This window comes from Gopherus flavomarginatus, unplaced genomic scaffold, assembly GCF_025201925.1.
Source record: "Gopherus flavomarginatus isolate rGopFla2 unplaced genomic scaffold, rGopFla2.mat.asm mat_scaffold_67_arrow_ctg1, whole genome shotgun sequence".
NCBI classification, from domain to species: Eukaryota; Metazoa; Chordata; order Testudines; family Testudinidae; genus Gopherus; species Gopherus flavomarginatus.
In genome coordinates, this window is record NW_026115140.1 from 660,891 (window position 1) to 671,974 (window position 11,084).

At 51.8% G+C, this 11,084-nt stretch overlaps 1 non-coding gene across 1 annotated transcript; it reads right to left on the bottom strand.

The window, feature by feature from the left end:
• Positions 1–2,267: 2,267 nt before the first annotated feature.
• On the bottom strand, positions 2,268–2,340 carry TRNAV-AAC (transfer RNA valine (anticodon AAC)). The gene has a single exon. It is a non-coding gene; the product is annotated as a tRNA-Val (tRNA).
• Between the last annotated feature and the right edge of the window lie 8,744 nt (positions 2,341–11,084).

An 11,084-nucleotide genomic window follows, 5' to 3' on the forward strand; every position in this document is an offset into this window, starting at 1 on the left:
ATAGGTCCCTGTGATGGAATGTAAGGCTACATCTAGACTACCCACCGTATCGGCAAGTTAAAATCGATTGCTCGGGGATTGATATATGGCGTCTCATCTAGACGCCATATATCGATCCCCGAGCGCGCTTATATCGATTCCGGAACAACACCAACCCCAACGGAGTTGCTGATTTGACAGGGGGAGCCGCGGACATCGATCCCGCGCGGTGAGGATGGGTGAGTAATCCGATCTTAGATATTCGACTTCAGTTACGTTATTCACGTAGCTGAATTTGCGTATCTAAGATCGATTTCCCCCCGTAGTGTAGACCAGCCCTTAATGTCTTCACACCTTCCCCCTGCAGGAGAAGGGCTGTTTGACCAGCTGTTTGCCTTGCTGTCTCTGAGGAACTGGTCTGTGGGTGTTCCCCAGAACTGTAACTTTTTCAGTAATATCATACTGTAAAATCTCACAATTTTCCATACAGTGTTACTACACATTTTAACAGGAGGATAATATTCAGTAGGTTATGCATTTTCTAATGATACCTCACAAGCCATTTTCCACTAGCAGGGTCTTCTCTGTTCACAGAATTTCTGATAGTTTGATGTCTGCTGGCACTGGATATCACTATTGTGGCATCTCTCTCTCTGTCTCAGTGAGCACCCGCTGTGGTTGTTGAAAGTCTGTGATGGGATCTATGGGATGCAACTGAACAGTGGCACCCCTGAGCCCTTTGTCCCACCACCTGGGCTCCCTCTCACACATGTGATGCTGAGACAAGCTGTGAATCTCTGGCAGATATTGCACTTACACAGACATCCGTAGGTAGGGACACAGCCAACTGAATTACATGAATGCTTCTGCAGCCACTCATAACACTAATGATAGAAAGTCGCCCCCCCTACAGCTCTGCAGCCTTGCACCCCTGGATCATACCATCTTGCCTTAATCAGAAGCCTGATCAGTGTGAGTTTATTACACAGGGTCCACCCCTCCCTCACTGTGAATAGTACATGAACCAGCCTTGTAATGGAGCTGAGATTTCCCAAGAACTTCAAGCAAAATACACCAGTTTAAGTAGAGCATAAAACAGATTTATTAACTACAGAAAGATGGAGTTTTAAGGATTATAAGTGGTAGGAATAAAAGATCAAAGTAAATTACCATGGAAATTAAAGATAAATTCACAATCTAAACTTTACACCTTATTACACTAGGGCGTAGTTCAGTTATGCACACAGGAAGGCTTAATGCTCGAGCTGCTGCACATGCTGGGCAGGCTTAAGGTCGGGCTCCCCATGGCAGGAGAGAAGAAGACTCGGCCCCTGGAGGGGCAGGCTGGGGCTTCCTGGATCCCATTTGCTCACAGCCAGCGCCCTGCCCCCACTCCCAAGTCATCCATGGCGCCCCCAGGTCGGCCAGAATGGAGCAGCAGTTTTCACTGCACTACGTCCACTTATGGCTTACAGGCAACTCCCAGACTCACCACAGTCCACCATCTCGGCCAGAAAGGAGCCCTCTCAGCCTCACCATTGCTGCTTTTCCTTCCCCCCAGAACCCCGCTTCTCCTGGGCTGCAAGTAGCCATCCCTGGGATGCCAACAGGCAGCCACAGGGGTCTGTCTCTCAGCAGCCAACCGCACCTCCATGGGTTCAGCCCTCAGAAGGGCAGGTGGGGGTTTCCTGGATCCCAGTTGCTCACAGCCAGCCCAGCCTCCACCTCTAAAACCATCAGTCATGCCCCCAGGTTGGCCATAAAGGAGCCGCCATTCTCCACTTGGACTCAGCTTTGCTTGTTTTCCTTTCACCCAGAACCTCCCTTCTTCTCCTGGGCTGCAAGTAGCCACTCCTGGGAAGCCAAGAGGCAGGCACAGGATTCTACCTCCCAGCAGCCAACCACACCTCCCCAGGCTTTGCAGAATGAAGGGTGGTGCTCTACTAACCCCACTTAGCCGCACAGCTTCTTCCCTGCCTTCCTCAGCTCAACTTTCCTCTATTGCCCCATTCCTGCCTCACTTCCTCCTTTGGCCAGTCACGCAAAGGAGCCCAGCAGGAAGTGAGAGCCTCTATAGGCCAACCTCCAACAGCAGAGGTGGCCAAGCCACAAGCCTCCAAATGGTGACTGGCCTAACTACTCTAGGTTCTCCAGCCTGACACCAAGGTGCTTTCTCCACTGCTGTCAGCATCCTCTGTCATGCAGGGGTTGGAGTTATCCCAGGGACAGGCCAATAGGAGGAGTGCCCTTTCTGAATAACAAGGGGATCTGGGAAAAGAAAGCCAGCATGTTTCTGCCTGGTTTTGAACCAGGGACCTTTTGCGTGTTAGGCAAATGTAATAACCACTACACTACAGAAACTCCACCTACTGGGTTGTTGCTCACTCTGGCACAGACCGATGGACAAATCTAGAGAATGTGGTGGTAGCCCCTCGATAGGTCAGCTGGCAGGGCAGAGGACTGGAGCCAGCACTCAGGAAGTCGTCCTTACCTCGCCCGTGTGACTCCAGCTTGAGGGAGAGCTTCTTTTTCTTCTCCTTGCTGACAAAGAGCAAGAGAAGAATGAAAGGTCAGGTGGGCCAACTCGGTGCAGAAGCCCATGCTGTCTTTTCCTGCTGCATAGCCTGAAATGAGGGACTCGTGGCAGTTAAAGGAACTGCTGCACTCTCAGAAAACATCCCACCCGTGCATAAAGGAGGATAGAAGAGCCTGTTAGTCTTGCACGCTCCCAACTGAACTGTTTCAGCATCTGCTAGGTTTCTTTTTGGCCTGTTACTTTTCTGTCTGGGATGTTGTTGTCAGCTGTGGCACAGAAAAAGGACGTCATTGCGAGCTGCCCATGAAGATAAGATTAACTTTTGCCTTCCTTGCTCGGCTTTACTTGCTTCCTCACCCTATTCCTGCCTTAGTTCCTGTGTTACCTGAAGGCAACGGGGGCCCAGCAGTACGAAGAGGAAGTTAGACAGCTAGACCCTGGTGGCAAAAGTTCTGCCACCGCTTGCCACCCCACTCTCTTCTCCCAGCTTCACATATTGACCGCCAGGGACTTGGTGCCCAGCAGCGCAACGGAAGGCAGTGGACAGAGCCACCCTCGCCTTGAAGCTCTGGCTCATTAAACCGTATCTTCAGTCGCTGATGGCCAATGAGAGACCAACAGCGCTTGCCATTTTAGCACTTGAAAATGCCATTGGTCAGTCACTGGATCTCTTTAATGCTGTTACATAACAAATGAAAATAGAATCTCAGTGTGACATTCTGTACCTTTGGGGGAGTGTGCTGTAACCCCCATATTCCTCATTTTCATATAATCGTGATCTTATATACAGAGCATGCCTTGTAAGGTATCAGGGGAAAGGATATGATCTGCTGAAAGTCATTTCTCTACCCATAGATGTTTACCATTCATGCATATGAAGTTATGAGAATTGTGCAGTGTGGTTATCACTATGCTGTAAGGTGGGGGAGTCAGCCAAATATTAGCTCCCCAGTGACAACAGCAAGGAAAGTAACCAACACCCGGACAGGGTGTCAAACAACCCATCAACAGCCATTGTTCAGCAAGGGAGCTACAGTGCAATCACTTACCTGCAAGAGGACACCCCAGGGGAATTGCTCAGACTTGCTTGGAGAGACGCAGTGATGCTCACCTGACTCTGAAGGGGGAGCAAAGCCAAGAGGGAAGAAAGGACATGATAAAAGCAGAGACATTTGCCATGCTTTTTCTCTCTCGTCCACCTACATCTACAGACACCCCCACACCAAGCAACTGAAGCGCTGACGAAAGGGGAGAGCCTGGCTGAAAAGCCACCAGCCGGCCTGTGGTGAGAAGCATCTAAGTTTGTAAGGACATTGAAAGGGTTAAGATCAGCTTAGAGTGCATTTTGCTTTTATTTCACAAAAACAACGAGGAGTCCGGTGACACCTTAAGAACTAACAGATTTATTTGGACACAAGCATTCGTGGGTAAAAAGCCCTCTTCTTCAGATGCATGGAGTGAAAATTGCAGATAGAGGCATAAATATATATTGGAACATGATGTAAAGGGAGTTACCATACAAGGGGAGAACCAGTGTTGAAGGCTAATTCAGTCAGGGTGGATGTGGCTCTCTCCAAGTAATTGACAGGGAGGTGTCAATACCAAGAGAGGGAAAATTGCTTTTGTAGTGAGCCAGTCACCCCCAGTCCCTCTTCAAGCTCAAATTAATGGTGTTAAGTTTGCAGATCAGTTGTAACTCTGCAATTTCTCTTTGAAGTCTGTTTTTGAAGTTTTTTGAATGGCTTCTTTTAAATGGCTACTTTGAATGGCTACGTTTAATTGTGTTATTGAATATGAACATGTAAACGTGTTATGGAAGTCCCATGTGGTCTAGTGGTTAGGATTCTTAGCTTTCACCCAGACAGCCTGGGTTCAATTCCCCACACAGGAACAATGCAGAGCTTCTCCTTGGAGGGGAGGCAAGAAACAAAAAGAATAGGAAGGGATCCTGCCAGCAGCAGAGCTGGATAGAGTTGGGAGCAGTACTGGATTTGACATGGTGCCATAGTGCTAGGCCCAAGCTCTGAAGGGACCTGTAACAGTAACTTCCTCCCCTCTGCAGAAAGGGAGCCTCAGAGCAGCCTGGATATTCAGTAGGGGAGCTGAGACCCCATAGGGCCCTGGGAGCTGTAGTTCCTTGACCAGCTCCCTGCCTTGGAGCAGAGAAGGAACATTTCCCAGCATTCCCTTGGCTGCTATCAACAGGAAAGGGAGGGGGGAAGCTGTGAGACTCCATGTGCTGCAGCTTGCTGGGGCTGGCTGCTAGAAGGGGGTGCTACCTGTGAATAGGGAAGAAGTGTGACCAAGGAGTAGAAGGCTTTGGCCCAGGTAGCACCCTCAGAAGACTTCCCCAGACAGGCTTAGGGATGCTGGTGTGACCTTGCCTGGCAGCCCCCAACGATGGAACTGGGTGGACTAACTGGACAGGGCCCCTCTCTATCTGAAGCTGGGCAAGGGAGGTATGTGGATCCCACCAGAAGGTAAAATGGTAAGTAAGGAAGGGGAGGCTCTACTGGACCTGGACAGCTTCAGATACAGGACAGGAGGATTTCCACTTCTGAGCCATGAAAATAGAAATGGACTTTTCCTTTCCAGATGTATCTAATATTCATAAAGGGAATCTAGCCCCTGCCTTCCAGATCTGAACACCTCAAAATCAGGAGTGCTCAAGCTCAATTTGGGCAGCTGTTACTTCATTTCTCCCAAATCAAATATGCTGATCCACTGTCATTTACTGTAGAAAAAGTAGGAGAAAATTGAGCAACAAACGTTGGGGTCTTCACAGTGCTAACGAGGGCTGGAATTGCTATTTTCAACAGCCATTACACTTTTTTTTTTAGTTTTGTTTGTTTAAAAGGAAGACAGTGATATTGCACTGGCAAATTCCCCATAGAAACAAAGAATGGAACAAAAGAATAATAAAGGCACCTCAACTTTCCTCATTTATGTAGGACGGTCTTATTAGATGGATCCAGACATCTTCCAATCACAGAAGCTGATAATTGTTCCACTTTACTGCAGTTCTGTAACCATGCAGGAACCTAGAGGAGGAAAGTGCCTAACTCCAGAGTCTGCAGCTGCCTAGGGCCAGTGCTGAGGATTTAGAGTCCCTAGTGCTGCCCTTGCAAGGTTCAAGCATGCTCAGCCTTGGCATTGCCTCCGCTCCTGTGGCTAGTAGCTGCAGCTGTCTAAGGCTGGCCTCTGGCAGTTGCCCCATGGCTGTAGCTAGAGAAACTACAAGTGGCTCTATGACTCCTGGGGCCATTAAGCTAGAGCTCCTAAAGACACTGGAGTTAACCTCAAGGAACAGAGGTCACCAGTAGGAAAGGAATGTCGGGGGAGCAGGGAAGGCGGGAGCAGGTCAGGCTTGCAGAGGGAGCTTCCAGCTGGTTGGGAGCATGTCCAAAGTAGAAAGGAAACAAGTATGGGGAGAGGTGGTGGTGACCGGGTAGCAGAATAGCATGTAGATGGGAGCAGAGGGAGAGACGCTGGTGTCTTCAGATTCCCAAGGGCTAAGTCCTCACTTTGGGGAAATGGTGTTTGCAGGTGGCTTGCTCACATGGCAGGATGGGGGCTGAGGGAGGGATCTGTCAGAACTGATCAGGTGTCTGCTGGCTTTAGGACTTTGAGCTGAGACTAGGACCACATGCAGTGACTGGTGACATGGGGGGTACTGGAGACGTGGCTAGAGAAGGTCTGAATGAGGAAAGAGATAAATCTGTGGGGAGTTTCCTTGGTCACTATGAAAGTTCTGCTCACTGTGGACACTGGTAAACCCACATGGGTGTACAGCTCAATAAGAAAACCCGCGGGCTGAGGGAGCTGTGTATGGCAATGCATATAGTCATGGAGAGGTGTGTGATCAAAATGAAAAATGTCTCTGAGGTTCAGTACCGGGTATACGAAGGCACCAATGGCACTGCCCCACCAGGCCCACACTCGGAGCCCACAGTTACTACACTGGGGCCCCCAAAAATGTTTGGTGCCAGGGCCAACAAAAGGTTAATCCAGCCCTGACTGCCTGAGCGCTATTTCAGCCTCACATTTTTGGGTGGAACTCCCACAGTGAGAGCTGCAGAGCACTCCCCCGCAACACACACGCACACACTCGTCCTGGTGTTGGGAGGGGAACAGGAGAAAGGACAAAAGAAGAGATGAAGAGAAAGGAGGGAGGGACAGGTGGATGGAGGAAAAGGTGAAACACAAAGGACAAACCCTAATGTCCCCATGATTCTAAGGGACAAAATCCCAGGTGCGGAATAATATTCTGCCTCCTTAAACTCATGTTTTCCATGCCTAGAATTCAACTCTCACCAGATGGATCAGACTGAACAGGTTTCACACCTCCAGGAGGCTCTTACCTTCTAAACAGGGACGGCTGTTTTCTAGTAAAATCACTACAAGGAAAGGAGAAAACTGGAAAGAGGTTTCTCCTGGCGCTCACGTCCGTGAACCCGAATACTCTCTCAGTCCTCAGACAGAGACCTGGAGAAGGAGACTTGCTGAAGCAAAGCCACAGGGGTCTCTGAGGTTTCCCTAGCCCCTGGCCCCTGACTGATGTCAGGATCTCTCTGTGAGGTCACCACCTGCTCACCAATAGTCTTTGACCAATAGTGTGAGGTCCTGCAAAAGGCCTTTGTGATGTCACTGCCACACCCCGCCCTTGCTGTGCCAATGTCCTGCCCCGGCCAGGCACTTTGGAGCTTTGAGCTACTCCCTGTGGATCACCTCACTCAAGGAGCTTTTCTATAGAGCATCCTCAGATGTCTAAGCACACGAGTGCCATGGCAATGAACTGACACACATGGCACCAAGAGGAGATCATTAGTAGACTAACCTATAGGAGAAGGACACCCCAGCATTAGTAGGGGAGAAATCCCTACTGAACATGCATTACACCTAGCAGCCCCTGCGTGGGGTCGGGCAGGGGCTGCGGAGTGGGGAGACCTGGGAAAGGGATGGATGGAAAATGTCTGTGCGGCCGAGACATGGCCGGGGGGTGAGGGGAGAAGAGCAGGTGACCCCTGAGGAGCGGGGAGAAAAAGGGAGGGCTGAGATCCCCTCGGAATTACCACTGCCCCCTCCGTGGAGATCCCCCTCCTCTCCTGTCCTGCCCCCTTTCTCCCTAGAGAGCAACAAGCAACATCCAGGCTGACACCCCCTTCCCTCAAACCCCTGAGAAGTTCCCTGTTCCCCTCCCCCCATTGTGCCCCATTTTCTCTCCCCTTTGCCAATGGCCAGTTCAGATCTCAGGTTTGGGGTGTTTCTCCCCATTTTCACCTGCAGTGATTTGTCCTTGTGTAGGTGGGAAATGGTTCCCCCGAGTGATTTCTGAACTGGGCAGAGGCTGGGGGGGGCCTGAGACAGGGACACCTCTGGGTTGGGCTGGGGGGGCCACTCTCTGCTGGCAACAGGGCGTGGGAAGGGCCAGGAAGGGGAGGGGGGAGCAAGTGTCCCGCATAGAGAGGGTCCAGCCCCAGGCTGCTACCAGTAGCACATTCCTATCCTGGCCAGGGTGGGGGGGGCTTTCTCCAGCTGGGACCTGCCCCCTAGGCAGCCCCAGGCTCTGACCGCACCAGCCCCGCCTGGAGCCCCCAGTGAGTGAGAGACCCCGGAGGGGGAGGGGGAGGGAGCACTGGGCCCTGACAGGAAAGTGACTCTCTCCCCTCAGATCTTGGTGTTTTCCTCTCATGTTATCAAATATGCAGTTTGTGACACAATTTCTTTGCAAATCTCAAAGATTCAAATAAAATAACTTAAACATTTGCCCCACTTCTCTCTAGTTGTCTATTTCTAATTGAATATGCCCTGAGATTTTCCTGTCTCTAATTATAAAATAATAAGAAAATCTCAGATTTACACCTTTTCTCAGATTATTGAACACAAAATGTTTGCAAATGTTGCCCATTTCCTCTTTATTCATTTACCAAGTCTTCATGTGAAACACTCAGATTTTACCTCCTATCAACAACTGATATAAAATCCCTCTGATTTTCCACTTCCTCTCTATAATTTGCAAAATGGATCCAAAATCTCTGATTTCCACCCTTTGTCTTTCATTTCTGAACACTGATCTGAAAGCTCAGGTTTTCCCTCTGTGTCATTATCAAATGTCAATTAACAATCCTCTCAAGTTTTGTGCTGTTCCTTATGTTTCTAAATCCCCAAAACTTCTTCCTTCGGGGGAACCTGTTGCCTTGAGTCGCTCTCCATTCTGGATGTTGCAGGAGATTACATTTCCCAGTGATTGTCTTTCCCCTCTTCTTTGAGGATCATTTGTTCCCTCTTTTAGCTCTGTTAGATATTTGCCAAAGAAAGAGACCAGCCTGATATTTAATACACATCAAAGCCAGAGGCCTCCCCCTGTTTGGGGATCAGTGGTTCGCAGCTGGTAGTGGGAGAGTTGGCTGGCCGCTTTTCTTTTCTCCAGCTGGCACAGGATGAGGGGGTCACTCTGAGTGCAGCATGTCTTGAGAAGTATCCCAAACCACAAGACAAATGGTCTCTGTGAAGGGTTGCTTCCCACAGTGCTAAGATGTAGCCACCTCTGGCAGGATCCATGGTGGCTACTATTTGCTAGTGACAGGCCATGGAAATTTCTTACCTATTTTGCCCCTCCATGCCAGGCCTGTACAACATACGGCCCACGGGCAACGTGCGGCCCGTGAAGTCTCACTGTGCGTCCCGCAGCCGGGAATCAAAGGGCTCTGGGCTGCCCGTAGCCGCGGGGAATCCAAACCCCTTTAAAGTTCAGCCGCGGCCTGGATTCAAAAGGTTCTGAGCTGCCCGCAGCCGCAGGGAGCCCAGAGCTCTTTAAATCTCAGCCGCAGCCAGGATTTATAGGGCTCTGGGCAGGCGGGCGGGGAGCTCAGAGCTCTTTAAATCCCAGCCACCAGGGCCGGCTTTAGGCCAATTTAACCAATTCCCTTGAATCGGCCTCGCTCCTAAGAGGACCCCGCACCCAAGCCCCAGTACCAGCAAAAGCCAGTGCGCTGTACCAGGGTGGCCCAGTTTCCCCAGGGGGCAATTTAAAAGGCCTGGGGCTCCCAGCAGGGGCTGGAAGCCCAGGCCCTTTAAATTGCCACTAGAGCCCTGCTGCTGGAGCCCTGGGGTATGTCTGCGGCGCTCTGGGGGCTATTTAAAAAGTCCAGGACTCCCATTGCTTCTACCTCCCCGGGCCTTTAAATAGCCACTGGAGCCCCGCCGCTTCCCCAGGGTTCCCGCGGCTATTTACAGAGCTGGGGCAGTGGAAGCAGGGGCGCCTTGGGCCCTTGAAATAGCCCCCAAGCCCCAGGCTGCTGCTGCTACCCTAGTGGGAGAGGGGGGAGGAGGAGGAGGAGAAGGAGGCACTCACCATAGAGGATGGGCTGTACCCCCTGTACCTGCACCCCCTGCCCTGCCTGCAGCCAGCCCATCCCCAGCCAGCCCCTGCTGCACCCCCTGCCCGCACCAGCCCCGCACCTCCTGCCCTGCTTGCACCAGTTCCTGCCTGCAGCCTGCCCATCTCCAGCCAGCCCCACACCCCCTGCCTTGCCTTCAGCCCTGCACCAACCCCTGTCTCCAGCCAGCCCTGCACCCCCTTCCCTGTCTCCAGCCAGCCCCTGCCACACTGCCTGCCCTGCCCGCACCAGCCCTGCACCCCCTGCCCTGTCTCCAGCCAACCCCGTACCCCCTGCCTTGCCTTCAGCCCTGCACCAACCCGTCTCCAGCCAACCCCTGCCGCACTCCGCTGCCTGAAGCCAGCCAGTCCCACACTCCTTTGTCTCCAGCCCTGCCAACCCATGCAGCACCCTCCCTGTGGCCCTGCTTGAAGCCAGCCAGCCCACCCCACACCTCTTGTCTCCAGCCTGCCCCACACCCCTTGCCCAGCCTGCAGCCAGACCCTACCTCTCGCATCCTCCCCCTCCCCCACCTCCAGCCAGCCCCATGTTCACTGGTGCCCTGCAGTTCCGAGGGAAGTAACCCTGCACACCTGCTTCAATGAGATGGGCAGGGAGCAGCTGGGACCCACACATGTGCACCCTAGCACACCCTAAGGGAGTGGCAGAGCTCATTTCTAGTTCAGACCCATCTTTTTAAAAAAGAACTTTTAGGTAGGGTTAACATACATCTGTACTTTCCCGGACATGTCAGGCTTTTTGGTTCTTAAATCGCCATCTGGGAGGAAAATACGGACGTATGGTAACCCTACTGGTACAAAAAATACATACTGTGGCAGAACATTTTATAGGGAACCGGTTGTTAAGAACTGAAAGGCATTTTTTTTTCCCCAGTCATCCCTGCGGGGCCCCGCACTTCCTAAAGCCGGCCTGCCAGCCACGGCCGGGATTCAAAGGGCTCTGGGCTGCTCGCAGAGATTCCCGGCCGCAGCTGAGGTTTAAAGGTCTCAGGTCTCCCCACCGCCACAGGCAGCCCAGAGCCCTTTGAATCCCGGCAGCAGCTGAGATTTAAAGGGCTCAGGGATCCCTGTGGCTGCAGGCAGCACAGAGCCCTTTGAATCCTGGCGGCAGCTCCAGGGGATGGAGTGAGGCTGGGATTTCAAGGGCTCAGGCTCCCCTCAGCAGCAGGA